This window comes from Pongo pygmaeus, chromosome 3, assembly GCF_028885625.2.
Source record: "Pongo pygmaeus isolate AG05252 chromosome 3, NHGRI_mPonPyg2-v2.0_pri, whole genome shotgun sequence".
NCBI lineage: Eukaryota > Metazoa > Chordata > Mammalia > Primates > Hominidae > Pongo > Pongo pygmaeus.
Genome location: NC_072376.2, coordinates 164,196,233 through 164,217,143, shown reverse-complemented (window position 1 = coordinate 164,217,143; position 20,911 = coordinate 164,196,233). Strand labels below are relative to the sequence as shown.

General features: G+C 42.0%; 1 protein-coding gene across 20 annotated transcripts in view; it reads left to right on the top strand.

Moving 5' to 3' along the window:
• The window catches only part of SH3D19 (SH3 domain containing 19), a 204,034-nt gene that overhangs the window by 50,477 nt on the left and 132,646 nt on the right, over window positions 1–20,911 (top strand). The window lies entirely within an intron of this gene.

Sequence of the window (20,911 nt, the reverse complement as noted above, 5' to 3'; positions counted from 1 at the left end):
GAGGTGGCCCTCAGAGATTTTCTGTACTGAGCTAAGAAGGATGCGCTCTTAGAGGTCTGCATCATTGGATGCAGGCCACCTCCTAGGAGGGGGCATTACCTTGGGTGAGGTGGCTCTGTTGGCAGTTCTTGGGATAAGACTTAGCTGTGAACTGTCAGCAGCCAACACTCCCTAGCTGAATGCTTCAGTTCTAAAGAGGGGTCTGGATGGTACACCACAACATCTACCTCAGAAATCTTCACTGTGCCTTTTGTTTTCTGTGCCAATTGTTTGTAGGGTGCTAGGTCTGTGGAGGCAGAATTCAATGAACTATTAAAATGTTACTGCTCTCTTGCAACTTAAAATATTGGGATGCTTGAAAGAAACATATAAATAGTTTAAAAGTAATAGGCCAGGCGCGGTGGCTCATGCCTGTAATCCCAGCACTTTGGGAGGCCGAGGTGGGTGGATCACCTGAGGTCAGGCGTTTGAGACCATCCTGGCCAACATGGTGAAATCCTGTCTCTACTAAAAATCCAAAAATTAGCTGGGTGTAGTGGCGTGCACCTGTAGTCCCAGCTACTCGGGAGGCTGAGGCAGGTGAATCGCTTGAACCCGGGAGGCGGAGGTTGCAGTGAGCCAAGATGGCGCTGCTGCACTCCAGCCTGGGTGACAGAGCAAGACTGTGTCTCAAAAAAAAAAAAAAAATAATAATAATAATAATAATAGAAGTGGCTGGGCGTGGTAGCTTACGCCTATTATCCCAGCACTTTGAAAGGCTGAACGGGGAGGATCCCTTGAGGCCAGGAGTTTGAGATCAGCCAGGGCAATACAGGGAGACCCAATATCTACAAAAATTTAAAAATTAGCCTGGTGTGGTGATGTGCACCTGAAGTCCCCAGCTACTCGGAAGGCTGAGGCAGGAGGATCACTTGAACTCAGTAGTTCCAGGCTACATGAGCTATGATTGTACCACTGTGCTCCAGCTCGGGTGACAGAAAGAACCTGTCTCAAATAATAATGGAAGACCAGAAAATGTAGCTATTTTGGTAAGAACTATTTGGTTACAGACAACTGAGGCTCACTTAAGCTAGCTTAAATCAAGAGGAGATTATTTTAAAGCTATTGTTTTGAGCTGAATTATGTCTCCTCAAAAATGTATCTTGAGGCTGGGCATGGTGGCTCACGCCTGTAATCCCAGCACTCTGGGAGGCCGAGGCGGGCGGATCACGAGGTCAGGAGATCGAGACTATCCTGGCTAACACAGTGAAACCCTGTCTCTACTAAAAAACACAAAAAATTAGCCGGGTGTAGTGGCGGGCGCCTGTAGTCCCAGCCACTCAGGAGGCCGAGGCAGGAGAATGGCGTGAACCCGGGAGGCAGAGCTTGCAGTGAGCCGAGATTGCGCCACTGCACTCCAGCCTCGGCAACAGAGCGAGACTCCGTCTCAAAAAAAAAAAAATGTATCTTGAAGTCCTAACCGCGCTCCCATACCTCAGAGTGTGACAATATTTGGAGATAAGGTCTTTAAAGAGGTAATTATATTAAAAAGAGGTCATTAGGTTGGGTTCTAATCTGATATGAGTGATGTCCTTAGAAGAGGAAATGTCATGTACGTGACATGTATAGAGGGAGAAGACAGCTATTTACAAGCCTAGGATGCCTGAAACAAATCCTTCCCTCATGGCCCTCAGAAAGAACCAGCCATGCCGATACCTTGATCTTGGACTTCCAGCCTCCAGAACTGTGAGAAAATAAATTTCTTTTGGTTAAGTTCATCTAGTCTGTGGTACTGTGTTACAGCAGCCCTAGCAAACTTATGTGGATGTCTATGGAATAATAAGAACAGGATAACAGGGACACCTGGAGCTGCCATAGGACAACCCTGAAGACCAGAGCTGGAAAGGAGCTCTGGATTCATGACCGCTTAAGAGCTCATAGCAGGATCTTCTCTCTGGTTCTCTGCTATTAATATGGCTCCACCACATTCCATGTCGTTTCTTTCTGTCCTACTATTAACTGCTCAAGTTGTTCCCTGTTTTCAGTTCAGACTCCCAAGACGTCTTATTTGGTACAGATTATCTTTTCTAAGCAGGATATAGGTTCGTGGCCATGGATTAACTGTCCTTGGGGTAAGTACCCTTATATGGGAAGGTGAGAAGATGGGGATGCAGAAATATGGCCAGCTCAGCTGCAGGGGCTATTGTGGCAGGGCAGATGCCAGGTTTGCTATATCTCAGTAAAGTAGCATAAAGATGTTTACCTCTTTAAATACATTTTAAAAGATTTTAGAAGTGAACACGTGAAAAAAATCTCTCCATTTGCTTTTTTAAGCAAACACTGCCACACCATGAATTTTTACCAAATTTATGTTTTTAAAATTCACTTGTTTTCATTTGTGTCTGCTTGATGGGGATGAAAATCTACTACTACCATTACATTTGTGATAGTTTCTGAATACATTTTTAATGGTTCTTGTTTTGTATATCCAATTTTTTTTGTGGTTTATGCATTCACTCTGGTTTTCTGCTACTCACTGTGATTTTATCATGATACGATGACTCTTAGTATTTTTCACCTTAATTTTTTCTGAAATTAACATTATAGCCAGCAGTTTTCTCCAGCTCATTTCATTGAAGAAAAAGATTTCTTATTCATAGCAGAACCATCTATGTGAATATTCCAATTAATTTATGGTATTCACAGACAATTTTAGCTATTGAGTTAACTCGCTTAGTATAGTTTTTTTAAAAGGTCAGACCTCAGTTTGAGATTTGCCTTCTGATCATGTTTAGAGTAAAGGCAGCTTATTATTCATTTTGCAGAGACCTGAAAGCTTTGGACAGATCTTTCTGTTGACTTACCACAGGAGCAAAAAACTTGACCAGACAGTCCTTTCCCTCTGAGGATTTTGTGGTTGTCCCAGGTCTTTGGACTTCTTTTTTTTTTTTTTTTTTTTTTTTTTTGAGATGGAGTCTCGCTCTGTTGCCCAGGCTGGAGTGCAGTGGCGTGATCTCAGCTCACTGCAACCTCCGCCTCCCGGGTTCAAGTGATTCACCTGCCTCAGCCTCCCGAGTAGCTGGGACTACAGGCGCCCGCCACCACGCCCGGCTAATTTTTTGTATTTTTAGTAGAGACAGGTTTTCGCCATGTTAGCCAGGATGGTCTCGAACTCCTGACCTTGTGATCCGCCTGCCTCAGCCTCCCAAAGTGCTGGGATTACAGGTGTGAGCTACCGTGGCCAACTGGACTTTTATTAATACATCACTGGACAAATCGGAAGTACTGGCTTATACCCTTTGTATGTTAGTTGGATTGCTCACAGAATCTCTCCTCTCCTTTGTTTAAATGTTTTGTAAATATGTATTTCAGTTTTGGTGTCTGTTAAATTTAGTTGGAAATAAACTCTACATCAGTTACTGATGTAACTAAGGCACCAGTACTTTATTTTGAAAATTGGAAGGTAAAAGGAAAGAATTAAATTGTTATCCTACTTTTCCTGTATAAAGTGTAGTTCAGAGTATCAAAATAGGTTTAGTTGGTGAGAGAAGAATTCCAACTAATAAATGTAGTTGGACCAGTAGCATTAGAAAATCACCACTTACAGCCCCTCATGAAATAATTGATTCAAGGAATGACTATCAAATCTTTAGATGAAAAGTTGATAGAGAGCTGAGGCTGTTACCATTTAAACCCTCTGATAACTCTTAGCATCACTAAAAGTGGGACAAGGCAGACATGTGTCTCCTGATGTTACCCTCCATGAAGTATCCTTGCTAAAAAAAAAAAAAAAAAAAGAAAAGTGAAACCTGAATCTCTAAAGCTACTTTCACTTGCAGCAAATATAAGGGATAAAGGAGTAAGTCAGATTACAACTTAAGGAAGTAAATAGACAAATCCAGAATGTAGGACATTTTACAAAGCAGCTGACCCAGTTACTGTTGTAAGTCAATGTTATGAAGGTAAAAAAGGGAGAGAGACTGCTCTAGATTATAAGACACTTAAGAGACATAGTGTGTTTGGATCCTGATTTAACAAACCAGCTTATTGTTAATCTTGACAGGTGTGATAATGGCATTTAGCTTTGTAAGAAAATATCTATTCCTAAAGAGAAAGGTGGGACCCTCTTAACCCTTTCTAAATCTAAGCTAAAATGATATATCATTTTGGAGAAAGTTCCTCTGGTTTTCAGCCCACAGTGCTATTCTTTCATTTTCACGGGTATGGCTGTATTACCTTATTACCTTATTACCTTAAGCAAGTCACCTTTTCCCTAAGGCTTGTATTTTCCCATTGTACCATAAAGATGCTGGAATCATCTTTATGATGATCTTAAAGATTAAATTGTGCATTGCTTGTTTATCACCGTATTTTATCTATTTATCTTTGCCTTTTGCCTACATTATCTGTCTATAAATAGTTTCTTCCTTTTTATTCAGTAATCAAGAAACATGTTGGATCTGCCATTTTACTGCTTCGCTGGCTCTTATAAGGAAGTGTCAGAGTTGGAAGTGAGAGTGGGTGCCTAATGCCCACCCCAAGGACTGTCCTGAACACAGCTCTTACAGTTTCTGCCTCTCTCATCATGCTGTGTCTTCAGGTCTTAGATTCTCTATCCCCAGATTATTACCCTATGCTGTCACTAAAGTTGTCTTTAAATACCTCTGCCATACACAAAAAGTATAATAATAATCGCTGCAAAATAGGAATAATAATATCCCACAAGATTTTCGTAAGAATTAAACGAGATATTATAGAGCTAATACTTAGCTTGGGTTTGGCCTATTTAGCATGTGATAATTAATGGCAGCTGCTATTTTTATTATTGTTGTTGTTGAACTCATTTCTCAGCTTTAAGTATTTAATTCTACCCAAACAGTTTATCTTGGTGATGGCTTGGATTGATGTTGATGGTACCTGTCGACCAGGGCTTCTCAACCCTGGCACTATTGACATTTTGGGCCAGATGATTCTTTGTTGTGGGGTAGCTAGCCTGCTCATTGTAGGATATTAAGCAGCATCCCTAATCTCTACCTATTAAATGCCAGTAATACCTACTACACCTAGTTGTGACAACCAAAAATATCTCCAGACATTGCCAAATGTCCCCTGGGAGAACCACTGCTGTAAAGCAAAGATGCCACTTCAAGAATTCAGTCTTCTTTTGAGCACCCTGAGGATAAAACAGGGAAAACAATAGATTTGCAAGTTTTGTAGCTTTTTATCTGTATTAACAGAAAGGGCAAATGGACACCATTGTCTATTTTCTAATTCAACCCATCAATCAATCTACTATATGGGAAAATGAATAGATCTCCTTATAAAACAGTCTCCTAAAGAATAACTGAGGCCACGCGTAGTGGCTCATGCCTATAATCCTAGGCCTTTGGGGGGTCAAAGCGAAAGGATTGCTTGAGCTTAGGAATTGAAGACCAGCCTGGACAACATAATGAGACCCCCATCTCTACAGAAAAATTAAAAAATTAGCCAGGTGGGGTGTTGCATGTTTGTAGTCCCAGTTACTCAGGAGACTGAGGTGGGAGGATTGCTTGAACTTGAGAGGTTGAGACTGCAGTGGGCTATGATTGGGACACTACACTCCAGCCTGGGTGACAGAGTCAGACCCTGTCTCAAAAAAAAGAATAATTGACTTCTCTAGTATGTGTATATCAGGCCTTGGCTTTTGCCTTTGTGTACTAAAAGGTCCAGTCTAGTTTTAGTTTTTGAACTTGGACAAGAAATTTTTTGTGAAGCTTTTGTTTCACAAATCAGTAAGTGCTAGAATTAGTCCATATACAGTCATGTGCCTCATAATGACATTTCAGACCACATATACTAGGTTGGTTCCATAAGATTATAACGGAGCTGACAAATTCCTATTGCCTAGTGACATTAGAGTTGTAGGGCAATGCATTACTCAAGTGTTCATGGTGGTGCTGTTATAAACAAACCTACTGACTGCCAGTTGTATAAAAGCATAGCATATACAATTACATACAGTACATATGTGGCAGGCCATTCTTCTGTTGCTGTGAAGAAATACCTGAGACTGAGTAATTTATAAAGAAAGAGCTTTAATTGGCTCATGGTTCTGCAGGCTGCACAGGAGGCATAGCAGCATCTGCTTCTGAGAAGGCCTCAAGAAGCTTCCAATCATGGAAGAAGGCAAAGGGGGAGCAGGCACATCACATGGTGAAAGCAAGAGAAGGGCGGGAGGTGCCATACACTTAATGACCAGAAGTGACATACTATTTTGAGGATAGTACCAAGAGGATGGTAATAAACCATTCAGGAGAAACTCACCCCTGTGATCCAGTCACCTCCCATCAGGCCCCACCTCCAACACTGGGGATTACAATTCAACATGAGATTTGGGTGGGGTCAGCATCCAAACTATATCAACATATAATACCTGATAATGATAATAAATGACTATGTTACTGGTTTATGTATTTATTATGCTATACTTTTAATCATTATTTTACAGTGTACTCTGTCTACTTTAAAAAAAAAAAGTTAACTGCAAAACAGCTTTAGGCAGATCTGTCAGAAAGTATTCTGGAAAAGGCATTGTTATCGTAGTAGATGACAGCTCCATACATGTTATTGCCCCTGAACACCTTCCAGTGGGACAAGATGTGGAGGTGGAAGACAGTGATACTGATGATCCTGACCCTGTGTAGGCCTAGGCTAATGTGTGTGCTTGCGTCTTAGTTTTTTTTTGTTTTTGTTTTTTTTTTTAAAGAAAAGCTTAAAAGGTAAAAATAAAAAATTTTTAAAAAGAGAAAACATATAGATAAGGATACAAGGAAAGAAAATATTTTTGTATAACTATACAATGTGTTTGTGTTTTAAGCTAAGTGTTAGAAGAGTCAAAAGTTCTTAAAAATCAAAATGTTTATAAAGTAAAAAAGTTATAGTAAGCAGAGATTAATTTATTATTAAAGAGAAAATTTAAAAATACACTCAGTGTAGCCTAAGCGTACAGTGTTTGTAAAGTCTACAGTAGTGTACTGTCATGTCCTAGGACTTCACATTCACTCACCGCTCACCCACTGACTCATCCAGAGCAACTTCTAGTCCCGCAAGCTCCATTCACAGTAAGTGCCCTATATAGGTGTACCAGTTTTTATCTTTTATAATATATTTTTACTGTACCTTTTCTATGTTTAGATACATAAATACTTCCCATTGTGTTACAGTTGCCTACAGTGTTCAGTACAGTAACTTGCTGCACAGGTTTGTAGCCTATGAGCAATAGACTATAGCATGTAACCTAGGTGTGTAGTAGGCTGTATCACTGAGTTTTGTGTCAATTCACTCTACAATGTTCACACAATGACGAAATCACCTAATGACACATTTCTCAGGACGGATCTCCATCATTAAGCAACATGTCATGTACTTAGCATCTGTTATGTCAGGGCCAAGCCTTGGACAATCTTTCAGAGACAATCTTCTTTCTCTTCCTGGCTGTTTGCTTTATTTACCAGTCTGCAGGTTTCCCTGGACTGCACTCATCTCCTCCACAGGGACTAATCTTGCTCTGAGCACCATCCTACTTACTTGAAACACTAATGCCCTTTAAAACCAGTCCCCCTTTACAGGGGGGACTGGTTATTTTGATCACCAACTAATGCACCTGTTCTTTTGATCACTAACAAAATACATTTCCCTTTTTATGTTTATTCACTTCTACTCATACTAAAGGAATTCTTCCCTATGGTTTTGACAGCCGGCTTTCTATAGTCTATAGTTCTCATTTTGTTAATTGAAAAAAACAAGATTTGATACTTTGTTTGCAGGATACTACATGTTGTTAGAAGGTCAAAAAGATGAATAGGACATTAGTTAATTTTCTCAAGTCTGTTTTTATGTATTCAGAAGGAAAAGTAAAAGCTATGTTCACTCAAGGAACTACAAATAGAGACAAGAAATACAAGAGGTACAAATAACTAGGGCCAAAGGGCAAGTGTTATTTTGGTGTAATGTAAGGAAAAACCTTATAGCTTTCCAACAATGAACGGAGGTAATTTGGTATAGTGGAAAGAGCCTTTTTTTTTTTCTTTGACATAGGGTCTTGCTCTGTCGCCCAGGCTAGAGTGTAGTGTGTCGCCCAAGCTAGAGTGTAGTGGCGCAATCACAGCTCACTGCAACCTTGACCTCCCAGGCTTAATCGATCCTCCCACCTCAGCCTCATGAGTAGCTGGGACTACAGGCACGTGCCACTATGCTAGACTAATTTTTTTTTTTTTTCATAGAGAGAGAGAGAGGGTCTTCACCATGTTGCCCAGGATTGTTGCAAACTGCTGGTCTCAAACCATCCTTCTACCTCGGCCTCCAGAAGTGCTGGGATTACAGGTGTGAGCCACCACACCCAGCTGAAAAAGCCATATTTTTGAAGTCTGACAGCCCTGGATAGATGTTAAATTAAATATTAGCTGTTTAGTCTTAGGCAGATTACTTAGCCTCTTTGAACCTCAGTTTTGTGTGTTTTTATTTCATTTGTAAACGGGGCTAAATAATACCTTCTTGAGTTGTTAAGACAAAATAAGATAATATTTAAAGTGACCAGCATAGTACTTAACACAGAGGAGTCGTAAAGTAAATATGAGTTCCTGCCATTGTTAGGAGATGAGATAGATATGTCATGTTATCCGGAGAATTCACTTAGGCAGGTCTTCTATAAGCAACATGACTTGACTCAAGTAATCTCAATCTAGTCTCTGGGTTCTTAGCTTTTTAACTTCTGGACTTCAGACCTTGTCAGAGCACCTAGAAGAGATCAAATTCAAGGGACTGACTCACAAAACTCTGAGGCTTATGTATGAACCAGAATATTTATTCTCACTAAGGGCTATTCATTTCCATTATTTGGAATTTTCACTTTTCCCAACCAGGGCACCTCTTCTTCATTTGAGTCGAGAAACTAAATGTGTTGTGGTTTAAAGAGGTTTAAAATGAGAACAAATGGAGGTAGCTAGTCTCCATGAGCATTTCACTTACTAAGATGAAATATCTCATCTTTACAAAAACTGAAAGACCACTTTTCTATAACAGAACATGTTTTTCTTTAAAGTTTATATTCATTAGACTCAGGGTCTTTCTCCCTTAACAGCCTAGAATCTGATGAACACATATAGTTAACGGACTTTTCCCTTCTTAGATTCCATGCTGACTATCCCCCGTCTTAATCCTGGTTTTCTTCAACCAGTGCATAATACTGTTGATTAGATTTAAACTTTCATTGGTACGATCTCATTCCTAGTACGTTGCCTTAAGATTATACCCAAGTCTCCAAAATTACCTTCTTCCTAAAACATGAGGTGTGTATTTACTAAAATCTTTTAGGTTTGTCCTACATGTAACTATCTCATCCATTATGTGTGTTATTTTACTTGTTAAGTTTCAGTTTTAGATGATTCTTGTGGGCAAAGGGTGGGCAATACTGTGTAGTGAAAATAGTTCCCATTCCCTCATTCCCAACAATGAATAATTTTCCAAAGCTGCTGTAATAAGTATAAGGGGGCCAGATGCTGTGGCTCACACCTGTAATCCCAGTACTTTGGGAGGCTGAGGCGGGTGGATCGCTTGAGGTCAGGAGTTCATTACCAACCTGGGCAAGGGCAACATGGAGAAACCGCATGCCTCTACAAAAAATATAAAAATTAGCCGGGTGTGGTGGTGCACACTTGTAATCCTAGCTACTCAGGAGGCTGAGGCAGGAGAATTGCTTGAACCTGGGAGGTGGAGGTTGCAGTGAGCTGAGATTGTGCCACTGCACTCCAGCCTGGGTGACAGAGCAGGACTCTGTCTTTTAAAAAAAAAAAAAAAGAAAGAAAAGAAATAAAATAAATATAAGGATTAACTGATCATTCTATTGAAAAGCGAACTTATGCCTTGAGCTTGGAGTAGTATCGGATAATTTGTAAAGTGCCTTCCAACTCTTATATTTTGTGATTTTATAACCTCCTTTTATCTCCTATTTTTTGGCTCCACTATCTAGATCCATCATCTTCTCTCACATTCTATCTTCTTTTTTTTTTTTCAAATGATTTAGCATCCCACGTGTGTAGTGAGTTTACCTTTTCTTTTGCTGAAGCATTTTCCACAGTGTCAAGTATGCCTTGTTTGAAATTCTGTGGTATTGTCATCTACAAAAATTCTAACAAGATGTTACTGACATAAACAGTATCCCTTTGAGAATAAATTGTAATCATTCTTTATCCTGCTTATAATTTGATAATTTTTGCATTTGGGAATTTGTTTTTTTCTGAATTCTTTTTTTATGTGTATGGAAAGCTTTTTAATGGCCCACATTTAATTAATTTTTTATTATGTAATTACCTTATTTTTGTGATTATTTATGAAAATTATCAATTTCAAACAATGATTTTATTAGCATTCAATTAGAATGAGGAATATTCACTTTGCAGTTGTTCATTCCACTGTCTTGCCAAAACTCCTTCCTTATTTTTTACTCTTTATTCATCAAGTAATGTAGAGCATTGTGTCTATTATTGTATTTTAATCCGCATCCTATGAAATCCAACTTAGCTCTGGTCAGCGTCAGATCCCATGTTTTTAATCATTCTTTGTATATCAGAAAAAAAGGAAAAAAAGAAAATAAAGCAGCATATTTTTCATATGAAACATGTTCTTAGACTACTCTGGTTGTCTACAGGATGTTACATTTTGGAAATATCTCTAAACACCTTCATTAATGCCAACATACCTGAGAACACAAGTATAAAATTTAATCTATGACTACTAAACACAGTCAGTGTTAGCTTCTCAGGCTCTCATTCCAGACTCTTCCTGTAGTCTCTGTTTGTGAAGACAGCCTTCAAGATGGCCTCCAATGATCTTCAGCTCCTGATATTCACACCTCGTTGACTTACTACTAAAGAATAGAATACTATAAGAAGTAATGAGATATTAGGGTGTTTTTTTGTTTTTGTTTTTGTTTTTGTTTTTGAGACAGAGTCTCACTCTGTTGCCCAGGCTGGAGAGCAGTGATGGGATGTTGGCTCACCCCCAGCTCCCAGGTTCAAGCAATTCTCCTCCTGCCTCAGCCTCCCGGGTGGCTGGGATTACAGGAGGCCACCACCATGCCCGACTAATTTTTGTATTTTTAATAGAGACAACGTTTCATCGTGTTGGCCAGGCTGGTCTTGAACGCCTGACCTCAGGTGATCTGCCCACCTCAGCCTCCCAAAGCTGGAATTACAGATGTGAGTAAGCCACTACACCCAGCTGAGTTGTCAGTTTTGAGATTAGGTTATAAAAAGACTGTGGCTGCCCAGGCATGGTTGCCCATGCCTGTAATCTCAGTACTTTGGGAGACCAAGGCAGGAGGCTCGCTTGAGCTCAAGAGTTCAAGACCACCCTGGGCAACATGACAAGACTTTGTCTCCGCAAAAATTTTAAAATAGCTGAGAGTGGTGGTGTGTACCTGTGGTCTCAGCTACTCAGGAGGCTGAAGTGGGGAGGATCACTTGAGCCCAGGTGGTCGAGGCTGCAGTGAGCTGTGTTTATACCACCACACTCCAGCCTGAGCCACAGAGTGAGACCTTGTCCAAAAAACAACAACAACAACAAAAACTGTAGCTTCCATTTTGGGTGCTCTCTATTGCTCTGTCTTGGATCATTCACTCTGGGAGAAGCCAGCTGCCAAAGGCATTCCTTCAGCGAAGCCCACATGAGTGGTAACAGGCACATGAGTGAGCTTAGAAGCTGATCCTTTCCTAGTTGAGCCTTGATGACTGCAGCTGTGGCTGACACAGCAGTAGCTTTTTGAAAGATCCTAAACCATAACTAACCAGCTAAGTCTTCCAGATTACTATCCTGCAGAAACTATGAGATAATAAATGTTCATTGTTTTAGCTACTGAGTGTTGGGGTATTTGTTGTACTACAATAGATAACTAATACACTGCCTGGGCTCCTCCTCCGGCCTGGCCTGTTTTATCTGAAATCTTCTAATCTTCCAAGTCCCTACTTTTTCCTCAGAATCCAGTCTAATCCCAGGGTTGGATGGTTTTCATCTTGGATTAAGTTAGTGGCAAACTAATCTCTGGACCCCAGCATCTTTACCTATAGAATGTGTTGGGCTAAGTGATGTCCAGATTCCTTTAACCCTCAAGTTCTCTGCTTCTGCACTTCCCCAGGCTCTGTCTTCAATTTCGTCAAAAGAATGAATATGAGAACTAATTGTTAGAATCAACCAAATTTTATTCACTCTGGGGATCTTGTTTACTAGGCTGACTTGTGCAGGGGAAAGGCAACAAGCAAATTAGGCTTATGGGACAGCAGAACTGCGTCTGTCTTGCTGACTCTTCAAAATCTGTCTTCAGAATCCTAAACTCTGGAATTTCCTTTTTCTCTCATTCTCAATTGTCACTTTACCCAGGGCATACTGACCTCAGCCAGTTAAGGTGGCCCCAGGAAAATCAGAGGCAGAAGCATAATAGGCAGGAGCCCAGAGAGGCCCAGACTGAGGATAGCAGAAAACTCAGCAAGCAAGATGGCAGACTTCTCAATCCAAGACTTGTAGAAATGGATATTTGTGTATATTCCAGGCCCATTGGTTTGGATGCAGTTTGATCCCTGGCTTACCACTCCTGCCAGGACCTAGAAATCTTCAACTTGACACATCAGGGGGTCTCCTCTACTGCCCAGAGAGAGAGAGGAATTGTTGGCTAGACAGTACATAGGGCAAAGGGAAGGAGGTGAAACTCTTCAACAATTTAGCCAAGAACTGTGCAGTTAGGCCTGTCCAGACACTCCTGGGTTCACCCAGGGTCTCTGAAGATATGAGAAGTGGAGGAAGCACACTGGGGAAGGCAAGGCCTGTGAAAGGTGCCTGAGGGGTGGATTCTTACAGTACGCTGATCCATCTGCCCCACTGGGAGCTTGGAGCAGATCATAGCTTCACTGATGGTGAGCTCAACTCCGTGCAGCAAGCTTTCATTTTGATAATGGTCACCACATGTCTGGAGATCAATGAGGGGCACTTTCAGCTCCTTCAGTGTATAAGAAGGCTTGGTATCTGTAGGGCCAAAAAGAGTCAAAGCTGTCTTAATTAAAAAGTGACTTCTGGCCATGGATACAGATTTTGTGCCTTTGATTTTCAGAGAAAGCTCTAATTTCAAATATTCTGCCCCATGTTAGATAGCATCCTGATTTCTGGTTTGGGAAACAACCTAAAGGCTGAGCTCCCTGGCCCTGAACAAGACCATGGGTAGTTGGCTCCTGTTCACATAGCACAAATTAGTAACAGAAAAATCTTGTAATTTAGGAAAACCCAAAGCAGTGAATGTGGAATTAAGTTGTCTTCAGAATATGTATTTATTTTTCCATAGAAATAAGGGGTAGATCTAGTAAGAAGAATTACCCGGAAATGAAGCTGTACTCCCCTAGCTAGTTTGACTCAGGAACTTTTGCTGACTGGCCTTACTTTTCTGAACACATCTTCATGTCTCCTTCCCCTATCCACCTACCCACACACACTCCACCTAGGTATGGAGGGAAAACTATATTACTTCTCAGACTGAACAGAACTATCCTATCTCTAAATTCATTGCTCTGTCCTTTTTACTTTTAAGGTCTCAGCACTATTGCTAAACAAGAACAAAAGCAGGTATCAATAAGCAAAGAGATTATAGCAGAAGAAATATGAAAGAGGCAAAGGGTCACAGAGAATTTGAAGTCTGAAGCACCTCAGATTACTGTAGTATATCTGGTGCTCTAGGGCTAGGATAGAGAGCAGGCAGAGAGAATGTCAGTTGAAGAAGTTAGAACACAGAAAATCTATGTATCTTCACATTGGAATATTCCAGTATAGCCCCATCCAGTCACCCAGCAGGAGGTTGTATTCTTCTTCAGGTGGACTTCAGATGGGGGAAGGCAGATGAGCAGGACAACAGGGCTAACAGAAACTGGGGAAGGCGTTTCTACCACAGCGATGGCACTAGATGTTTGCTTGGAAATCAGGGTGGGGGGATAATCTGGGACACAGGTATTATTGTCATTTTGGAGTCTGCGCAACCAAAGATCTGAGCCCACCAATACACTGTATTTCCTGGCATCCTTAGACCTGAGAAGAGAAGCAGAAGAGATACCATGGGTTTCTTGTGACTCTGCCCTGGGTCATCATAGCAGAGCTGATTGTTCTGGATATGGCATTTTTCCTCTAGTTCTTCTGAGGCTTTCATTCCTTCGACAAGTATTGAGCATCTCCTGGTAATATAAATGAAATTAAAATAGATACAATCTGGCCCTCACAGAGCTATAATTTTAAGGGGTGTGTGGGTGTGTGTGTGTGTGTTGGGGCAGGGAGAGAGAGACAAGTAACAAACAAGTACAAAATTTAAAATTGTGATAAATGTTATGAAGAAAACAAACAATTTTAAAGTAGAGAGTAAAGGAAGCGGGGAGAGTCTTTGGATTGGATGGTCAGGAAAGGTCTTGTTGAAGAGGTAACTTTTCAACTGAGTCCCAAAAGGAAGAAGTCAGCCTTAAGAGCGATAAAAGCATTCCAGACAGGGAATAGAGTATGCAAGGCCTTGAGGGTGAGAAAGAGCTTGGCAGTCTCCAGGAATTGAAAGAAAGCTGGAGAATGGAATGAGGTTGGAAAAGTGGGCAGACACCTGGTGATTCATGGCTTGTAGGCCACAATGTGGCATTTGGGTTTTATTATAGGTGCCTGGGCAACCACTGGAGGATTCAAAGCAGGGAGTGATATTATCTCACCTCTGACTTTAAAAAGTTACTTTTTGGTGTGTATTGAAGGTAGTAAAACCTATTATACTATTGCAGTGGTCCAGGGGTAGCTATGTTAGAGTCAAAAGTGTATTTTGGAAGTAAAACTGACAAGAATGGTATGTGCATTGCATGTGGAAGGTGAGGGAAAGTGAGATACAATATTTGTCTTGAGTAACTGGTTATATTGTTGAATGAAATGGGAAAGACAGAGAGAGAAAAAGATTGGGGGACCAGTGATGGTGGTAAAATCACCTTTTCTGACCATGTTACCTTTGAGATGCCAAATAGAAGTGCATCAGGACTAGTGTTTGGGGCTAGAGATGCAAGTGCGAGTGTTATCAGCAAATATATGACATTTAAACCAAGGGAAATGGATGAGGGTGGATAATGAGAAATTACTTAATGGGTGATGGATACCCTAAGAGCTCTGACGTCACTGCTATACAGTCTAGGCATATAACAGAAATTACACTTGTACTCCATAAATGTATACAAATAAAATAAAAATATTTTAAAATAAGAGGCAAATGTAAGCACACTTTCTTTCAAAAAGGAAAAAGAAAAAGATGGATGAGTTAACTTAGGGATAGTGAAGAGGGCTCAGGATTGTGCCTCTGAAGAGTGGTATGAGGTGTAGGCATGCTGCTGTAAGGGAAGGAGCCCTTCCTGGGGGATGTCTCCTGGGTAGAGGCTTCGATTTGAGGAATGGGATGGGAGAATATAACTATTTTTAGGTAGTCATTTCAATCAAGATGATGTTAAATTTGAAGAAGCCTGAAGTCTGAGAGTAGTTGCACTGAACTGAGAGCTAGAGTAGGAAGTAGTTGAACCCACTAATAATGCACAACACAGTGTATTGGGCAGTGCACGATAAGCCCCGCCCCAGCCTCTCAGGCGCTGCAGTCACCCAGGTGCCCTCATGGGTCTCCGCACAGCAGGGCCAGCACTCACTGGAAGCAGATCGCCACTGTCAGCACCCACTCCTCTGAGATGAGGGTATCTGAGCAGACGTGAATCAAGCCCTGGCAGATGCTGACCTGCCAGGGCCACTGCCAGATGAGACTGTGAGATGAGGCCTCCCAGCCTGAGGCAATGCCAGATGAGACTGTGGGCCGCCCACAGACTGCCAACAAAGGGCAAGAAGACTTGGAGGGATGCAGCCTGGAGTCCTGCCCCTCCGCCCTCACCCCTCCATGGTCATTTCCCAAACTCAGGTCCTCTTTCCTCCTTACACAGATTCCCTTCCCTCAGTCCATCCAGGCATGCTGCCTCTGCCTGAAGTGTCTTACTTGACTTCAAGAGATTCTCTGGTTCATCCTCATTTGTCAGTTTTGGAAGTAAAACTGACAAGAATGGTATGTGCATTGGATGTGGAAGGTGAGGGGAAGTGAGATACAATATTTGTCTTGAGTAACTGGTTATATTGTTGAATGAAATGGGGAAGACAGAGTGAGACGTTGTCTCACTCTGTTACCTGGGCTAGAAATACAGTGGGATGATTATAGCATACTGCAGCCTAGACCTCCTGGTGGGAGAATGGGGAATGTGGGAGGCACTCTTGATGGATTCTTGCTGCTGCAGAGGGCCCTCACCCATGCCCTGTGCAGCCTTTCCTGGTCTGAAGCCCCCGTCCCTACCTAGGGCTTACCCCACTCTGGGAGCTCACCCGAAATCCCCAGCAGAAGGAGCAGCGTGAATGCACAGCCAGTAGCGCCCGTGTCTCTGTCCTTAGGGCCAGCACTCCCTGCCCCCTGGACTCAGGATCCCAGGGAGAGAGAGGCCAGTGGGGAGCACCCAGAGAAGGGGAAGCAGAACCGTCTCCTCCTAGATGGATTCCTCTGCTTCACCCCCTCCTCTCCTTTGGTCTTCACCCCCTGCCAAATCCTGAAGGGACCAGACTTCAGAAGTGCAGCTTCAGGACTCAAGGGAGGAACTGGGGGGTCTGCGGCGTCCCCTGCTGTCCTGGGAGAGCAGGGTGTCTGGGATTCAGCCTGAGAGTGGGTGATGGGAGGTAAGAAGAAGGGAAAGTTGGAGGTGGGCATTGGAAGGAGCAGGGCTCGCTCAGTGTTTAGTGACCCTGGTGTTGAACAAGTCTAAGTTCACACACTTCCCTCTGCCTAACCTGCCACATCTCAGGGACCTGCCCTGGTACGCCCGTTTAATTCTACCCTGATCAAAGGTGAACCAATGGAGGGCAGATCCCTGATCCGGGATCTCAAACGGCTGTGCAGACTGGCCACCCCAGGTCCTTGGCCTCTAGAATGGTTCTGACAGGACTGACCGGAGAAAATAAAGGGGAAATAAACCAGTCACTTCTCTGACAAGTGTTTTCTGTTTTCTCTCTTTCCCTTTGTGCCTCAATTGTTACCTGCTCTTAGCCTTCCTTAGGTAGCAAATATGTATTAGGTCTTTGTTGTGTTAAGGATATTGTGTTAAATGTGGAATGGGATCTATAGGTAACTGCCTGCCTTCAAGGAGTTTACATCCAGTGGGAGAGAGGTGGAATAAGGAAGTAACTCAGGAGGTTTTTACTTATAATTTATGTCCTGTTCATTTGAAAAGGGGGACAAGGGTCTATGGAAACTAGACAAGGGACTGTGACATGGGACGATGACAGAGCATTTGTATGTGTGGCACAGACTATTCAGCCTCATTCCTGGCTCTCCCAAGGACTGGCTTTGTTGGTTGCTTTTTTTTTTTTTTTTTAAGACAGAGTCTCACTCTGTTACCTAGGCTAGAAGTACAGTGGCATGATCATAGCATACTGCAGCCTAGACCTCCCAGGCTCAAGCGATCCTCCCTCCTCAGTCTCTGGAGTAGCTGGGACTACAGGCATGCGCCACCACACCTGGCTAATTTTTTGTAGAGATAGCGTCTTGATATGTTGCCCAGGCTGTTCTCAAACTCCAGGACTCAAGCAATCCTCCCTCCCCAGCCTCCCAAAGCATTAGGATTATAGCCTTGAGCCACCACACCCAGCTGCGGTTACTATTTTTAGTAGCATGATGATGATGATGATTAATAACATAATAATGATGAAGAAGAAGAAGAAATAGTTGTTGAGACCCTTTAATATTCCAGGCTTAGTGCCTGGCACAGGAGGGCATCATGTGTACAGTAAAAATGAACAGAGTTAGAAGGGCCATAGAAAAAACTGGGGAAGATTATACTTCCAAAAATCAAGGCTGGGATTATTATAATTATTACAATTGAGTTAACTCCTGGGCATGGTGACTCACGCCTGTAATCCCAGAACTTTGGGAGGCCAAGGCGGGTGGATCACCTGAGGTCAGGAGTTCAAGACCAGCCTGGCCAACATAGTGAAACCCCGTCTCTACTAAAAATACAAAAATTAGCCAGGCACGGTGACACGCGCCTGTAGTCCCAGCTACTTGGGAGGCTGAGGCAGGAGAACTGCTTGAACCCGGGAGGTGGAGGTTGCAGTGAGCCAAGATCATGCCATTGTACTCCAGCCTGGACAACAGAGCAAGACTTCATCTCAATAAATAAATAAATAAATAAATAAATAAATAAATAAGAAGAAAAGAATTTAACTAGATTAGGCCAGCCAGGCTTTGTGACTCATGCCTGTAATCTCAACACTTTGGGAGGCTGAGGCAGGTGGATCACTTGAAGCCACGAATTCGAGACCAACCTAGCCAAAATGGCAAAAACCCTGTCTCTACTAAGAAAACAAAAATTAGCCAGGGATGGTGGCACATGCCTGTAATCCCAGCTACTTGGGAGGCTGAGACAGGAGAATCGCTTGAACCCAGGAGGGAGAGGTTGCAGTGAGCTGAGATCAGCACCACTACACTCCAGCCTGGGCAATAGAGCAAGACTCTCTATCAAAATAATAATAATAATAATTAACTTGAAGCTTTCTAGAGGCCAAGCCAAAAAAAAAACAAAAAACAAAAGTGTACCATACACCTTATATCATCAGATAATAAGAACAATACTCTTTAGTCAGGAGAAAATTTTTTCCCCTTGTGAAAAGCACATTGGTTAACATAATATGTAGTTCTATAGGGGACTGAGAAACATTCCTCATTTTTTATATTGTCTCTCAATGAATGCGAACACCATCATTTTGAATCATGATTAAGGCACTTCTGTGAAGAGTGAAACTAATTTAATTGAGGTATTTATATTTATTGTTATGTAACTTGAAACAAAAGTAGAACCTAATAGAAGATGCCTCTGTCCTCTTTCAAATGCTACTGCTTCCAGCTGTGCTTTGGCAAGGCCCATGTTCTCTCAATGGCCTTTGGACTTCTCGACATTTTACATAAACAGGAATCTGACCTGTATTTCTGCACCTGTGGGAAGGATAGTTCCAGAGCCAAATAAAAGTATCAAAGATCTCAAGATGACAAGTCTCATATCCCCCTATTTGGAAGAGAATAGATAAGGCCTCAGGACAGAAAACAAAAATAATGTTGGCCATAATGCCCAGAAGTTTATATGATATTAAAGTATACAATTTATATATAGACAATTACAAACTCTAGAGAAAGAAAGACAGTTTAAAATCTTTATTATAATTCAAGGTATCCTTTTGGTTTACAAAGTGACAAATCTTCTAAGCATAAACTATTGTCTAAAAATGTTAAAGCAATTCTAAATAGTTTAACATATGTGATCAGTTACAGAAGCCTGATAGTGTTTTACATTTGCCTGATATTTTCATTCACACAGAGGGTAACGCAGGTTTTCATTCCTTTTATAGAGGAGGAAACTGAGGCCCTTGGAGGTTATATGGCTTAACTAATTATACCGTGCAGTAACAAAGCTGGGCGTCACTTCTATTTTCTTGTCTGTAATCATATTCAAACCCAGATCTTCTAAGTCATCATCTAGTTATCTTGCTACAGCAGCCTCCCAAGTCCAGGAAACCTCATTCGTTTGTCCAGCAATCATTTATTCAATACCCACGCCAGGGACTGTTTTCTAGAATAGAGGTATGAAAACATAGAAAAAGCCTCTGTCCTCGTAGAGGTTGTATTGTAGTTGTAAGTCAGAACATGACAAGTGCTTTTTTGTTGTTGCTGTTTGTTTGTTTTTTCTTGTTTTTTTTTTTTGAGACGGAGTCTCGCTCTGTCGCCCAGGCTGGAGTGCAGTGGCGCGATCTCGGCTTACTGCAAGCTCCGCTTCCCTGGTTCACACCATTCTCCTGCGTCAGCCTCCTGAGTAGCTGAGACTACAGGCACCTGCCACCACACCCAGCTAATTTTTTGTATTTTTAGTTAGAGATGGGGTTTCACTGTGTTAGCCAGGGTGGTCTCAATCTCCTGACCTCGTGATCTGCCCGCCTAGGCCTCCTAAAGTGCTGGGATTACAGGCGTGAGCCACTGTGCCCGGCCAACAAGTGCTTTGTTTAATAACAGGCTTAGATACTTAGGGATGCTGGAGTGGGGCATAACTTTTAAATAGGGTGGTCAGACAAGGCATCACTGAGGTGATTTCTGAGCAGAGACCTGAGAGGTAAGAGAGGAAATGAGCCAGGTGGATAACTGAGGGAAGAGGGGTTGAAGCATGGAGAACAGCAGTACAAAGTCCCTGAGGCAGGGGTGTGCTTGGCACATTTAGGAAACATTATGGCCAGAGCAGAGTGAGGGGCTCCAGCGGTGAGAAATAAGGTCAGACAGGGATTGGAGGCCAAATGATGTAGGCTCTTGCAGGCTATTATGAGGACTTCAGTTTTTATTCTTAGTAGTATAGGAAGATAGTTGATCTGACTTAAATTTTAAATGAATCAAACTGGCAAGTAGATTGATAATGGTCAGGGATAAACGCAGGGAAACCAGGCAGAAAACTATTGCAGTGATCTGGGCAGGAGGTGATGGTGGATTTGGACCAGGGATATAGAGAAGTGGTAAGAAGTGGCCGATTCCAGTTGCATTGTGAAGGTAGAACACACAGGACTTGCTGATAGATTGGATGTGGTTGTGAGAGGAAGACAGGAGCCAAGGAGGACTCCAAGGTTTTTGGCTTCAGCCATTGGAAGAGTAGAAGTACTGTTTGCTGAAATGGGGCACACTGTTAGGAGGAGAAGGTTTCTGGAGGGTAGATGAAGAGTTCATTTGTAGGCATAAGTTTAAGATGCTTGATCGATATCTAGCTGGAGATGTCCAGTAGGCAGTTGAATATATAAATATGGAATT